The following is a 4,502-nucleotide window of genomic DNA, read 5'->3' on the forward strand; positions in this document are numbered from 1 at the left end:
CCTAGCCTGTTTCATGTGCTGGCAGGAGCAGTGCCTGCTGTTACCCAGAGAGAAGGGCCTGGAATGGGCCCTAAACTTTAATTATTTATGAATAATTTAAGGTACTTTCCTAGGCTTTCCAAAAACCAAGAGTATCAGGCAAGAACTGACACACACAAATCAAAGTAAAATTGTGTGATGTTTAATAAGTACGCTTTCAGGGACTATTTAAAAGGGGGGGTGCCAGAGGAAAAAGCTCTTCTTATATCTCATTTTCCATTCCCAAATCTCTAAATACAAGAGACACGATAGAAGCCACATCGCTTGCATTTGACATATAATGAAAAAACGTGTTGGATTGCTCAGGGTCACTCAGCGCAGCAATGGCACACAGGGGTAGAGATGGAGGCCTTGTAACCCCCCAGCTCACTCTGTACCCGCTTGGAACATCTATAATGGGAACATCTTCAAACATCAGCTGATAAACAGAGCCGTGGAGAGAGGGCAAATAAATCTGTTATTGCAGAGATGCTGGGAATGTCAGAGCAAGTGGGCCAGGCTCTGACTGCAGAAAAACACTACTGCAAATCCAATATTCCCTTTCTGTAATAAAATCTGTGCATGTAACTCAGTTGGTCTGCAGGCTCAGGGCTGGTTTGGGCTGGGAGTGATCGCTGTGTTCTGGTGAAGCCTCTTCTTCTACTGCCAGAGAGGTTTGGAAGATGGAATCTGCCAGCACAGGAGAGAAGGAGGAAAAGGAGTGGGAGGAACGTAGCCCAGAAAGTCCTATTGCTGCAGGACACCTTCAAAGCGAGGCTGGAACAGGCCCTGGGTAACCTAATTTGGCTGTGTTTGTCCCTGCTCATTGCAGGGGTGTTGCAATAGATGACCTTTAAAGGTCCCTTCCAACTCCAGGGATTCTATGATTCTATGCCAGGCATGGCTACTGGAGAAATCTGCCTCTAGTAGTGCTTCAAAATGTTGATTCAGCAGCATCTCTGTGAATACGATGTTTTTACAGGCACCTTATCTGGAGCAGGAGTATTGCAAAATCACTCAGAATCACTAAATCACAGGGGTTGGAAGGAACCTCTATAGGTCATCTAGTCCAACTTCCTGCTAAAAGAAGTCCCATAGGGAAGGTTGCATAGGAAAGTGTGAGCAAACAACCTACTGTGATATGAGTGCCTGGTATAAAAAGCAAGCCTGATGTATAGATTGCCACAAACTTGTCTTGCATGCAAAAACAAATAGGAAAAAAGTGTTTAAGTTTCAGAAACTGTCAACAGTTTCCGGAAGATGGATCACTGTGGAGATAGTAAATGTGCAATTTTTATTTTCCCATATGAAGGCCCAGGATGGTGCTCAAATACTTGCAGCCATGAACTGTGAGGTCAACAACTAAGGAAGGCGTTGTGACATCAGCAAGAGATGACTGTGACCTCCCTGACGCTCATGCATCAATTGGGCACCGGTAGAGTGCAGTGAGGACTCGTGTCTGGAATCCTGTCGAGCTTGTTTGCGAGACTTGGAGCGCCGTCCGAGGACTTTGTTTGGGTCGTGCTGTGCGGCTGCCAGCAGCACTGCTGGGTGCCCAGCTCACAGCATCGCCAGTGTTTCCCTGGCCCTGCCTGGCTCAGGCAGCTGGGGCTCCGCCAAGTGCGCTCGCAGCAGCAGAGGTGAGCTGTGCGGGGACACGGCCCTGGGGTGGGCTTGCCGCTCAGGGACCGGGCATCACTGCTGCCAGCCCCGGGGACAGCGAGTGACCGCAGCCTCTCTCTCTCTTTTTCAGTCTGTGACACCTTCTGCCAGCTGCAGCGCCTGCGAGGGGAGCAGCCTCCTGACCTCGGCTCTCCCAGCCCACCGCACAGCCCGGGGCCATGGAGGCGCCATCGCCCTGGACCTGCCCCATCTGCGGGCACGGTCGGGAAGATGTGACCTACGTGACCCCCTGTTTCCATCAGCTGTGCTATGGCTGTGCGCTCTGGTGGGCCATCCAGAAACCGAGCTGTGCTGTATGCGGGCAGAAGGTCAGGACCATCGTGTACTCGGTGAGGTCAGACGAGGATTATCTCGAATGTGCCGTCCCACAGCCCGCAGCATGCTCAGCTTCTGGCCTGCAGGGTGAGCGGGGGCCTGCAGAGCCAGCTTTCGTTGCTCCGGAGAACAGCTTCCCTCCGGAGGTCTGGGCTGCCTTTTTCCAGCAGCAGCCTGACCTCAGACTCCTGCTCTGGTGGCTCGAGCAGGAGTTCCGGACCATCTCCAGGAGCACGTGGTGGGCGGTGCACTCCAGGCAGAGCATCGTCCTGCTCTGCCTCTGTATGTACGGGCTGGACGAAGAGGTCTTGCTGCAGGAGCTGCGGCCATCCCTGAGGGACCTCACGGAGAGCTTTGTGAGGAGGCTCATCACCATCACTGCAGCCATCTACGGCCGGCAGCTCCGCCAGCAGCAGCACCACCAGGACAGCCGTGCTGCTGCTGGGCAGCAAGAAAGACCCGCGGCCGCCCCCAGCCCCGCCACTTCCCACCATGGGCCTCCTGCCTCCAGCCCAGGCCGCTCCGCCAGCCCTGCAGGCCCCGGCGCTGAGGAGCTCCCCGCTGACCTTCAGGGGGGTCCCGGGCACCGCACCACCAACGCTGCGCCCTCAGAGGAGGAAGCGGGGCAGGCGGTGGCAGCGGGCCCCTCCACCCAGGGCAGGGACCGCTCTGCTGGGGGGCACCGGCGGCCCAAGAAGAGGAAGGCCAGCAGCAGCCCCCAGGGCTCGCTGCCACCCCACAAGAGGCGGCGGCAACGGCAGCGCTAGGCCAGCACTGCACTGCAGCCAGAACATGGCTCAGGGCTGGGAGGCCAACATCTGCCTCTCGGTCTGCTTCTGAGAGGCCAACATCTGCCTCTCCATCTGCTTCTGAGAAGTAAAATCTACGATTAAAAAAAGAGACCAAGTTGGTCAGTTGGGGTTGCTGTCCCTGCCCATGCTGGTTTCTCCCTTTTCCGGTCCCACGGAAGGCTACAGAATTACATGCTCATCTCCACAGTCAGAAAACAGCAAGCCGTGACAGTGGCAATAAAACAAGTGTGGGCCCCAACACACACAAGATGGACCTCATGTCTGTAATTAAATAATCCACTCATCGGCCTCCTCTCATACTGTCAGCTCCAGGCCACAGATAATTCACTTATCTGCAGAAAAGATGCAATCTTTGTTGCTGTTGCTGCTGCATTTGTTGCCATTGTTTTAAGAAAGTAATGAAACCAGAGCAGCACAGAACATGAAGCTGGCCTCATTTGTTCCTTGCTGAAGATTTAACCCTGTTGTATTTCTTGCCTAAGCAATAAGATGACCAGCAGGACGATGGCAGGCAAGGAATGCTGTGTGTTATACTACAGAAAAGCAAATAGATGGGGCAAAGGACCAGGAAAATAGAAAGTAAAGCATCTGTTGGAGGAACGGTTGTCAAGCAGGACCATTCAGCAGCACTTGCTGAATCAGCGTGCACAGGAAGGCCAAAATCACTTCCCAATGGGACGGTAACACTCCGGTGTTTCCCACTGCCCATAGGGTTTCATGCAGTCCTTCCTGCACCTATTGGCTGGACAGAAGGTGGTTTCCCCAATCACCTTACAAAGGAAGGCAGATGGACACTGAAGAGTGGCTTTGACAGCAGTTCCTACAGCTGTGGAGTTCAACTCGTCCACGTTTCATCTCTCACATACAGTCTGCTGCCAGAACATTAAAAAAATGTTAAAAATTATCTACCGAGCAGCTGTGCCATAATTCAAACCCACACCTCAGCACCCAAATAACCAACACAGTTTTTGCCATTTCCCAGCAGTGTCCCAAGAGCTGCTGTCCCAGATGCTCTGTGGGCATCAGAGCCACTCTGATGAAGACTAACCTACTGTACCAGAAAATTAAAACTGAATTAAAGCTTCCTTAGAAAGCAATAACATTTCCATTTCATTTCCAGGATGATAAATGGAATATTTTTCTTGGAAGGATGAGCCCCGCACATATCCCAACCAGATCTGCTGACAACAAGATCCTTTTTTACCCGTCAGCACCATCAAGGCAGCAGCTCAGGAGCCACCATGCCCTCAGCCTCAGGCACTCACAGCACACGTGTCAGCATGTTTCTAATCCTGGAGCATTTATTGCCGGGGCTGGGGCAGGAGAAGCAGCACAGCTTGATTCATTAGCTAACATTTGTTTAGTGCTCTGAAGGCTCCAAAGTCCTGAATAAGGTCTACAAGTTACTATTACTGTTTTTCTGATCTCAGGATGAATTTCCCTTGCTGGTGGTTGGAAAAACTTTGCTGTGTAATTGAACAAATCCAAATGGGAATAGCAAAGATGCTCAGAGAAGGGACATGCTGGCACGCTCTCATATGCTTACATTCCCAAGCCTGCAGGCAGTTAAGAAACCTGCCTGTAAGCAATTAATTATTATCCCTCCCCAGATCTGCGCTGAACCAGAGCTCACTTTCTACTCCACACATTCCGGCCTTTTTGTGCCACTGTCCG

The sequence above is a fragment of the Tetrao urogallus genome (genome assembly GCF_951394365.1).
Source record: "Tetrao urogallus genome assembly, chromosome: 26".
NCBI classification, from domain to species: domain Eukaryota; kingdom Metazoa; phylum Chordata; class Aves; order Galliformes; family Phasianidae; genus Tetrao; species Tetrao urogallus.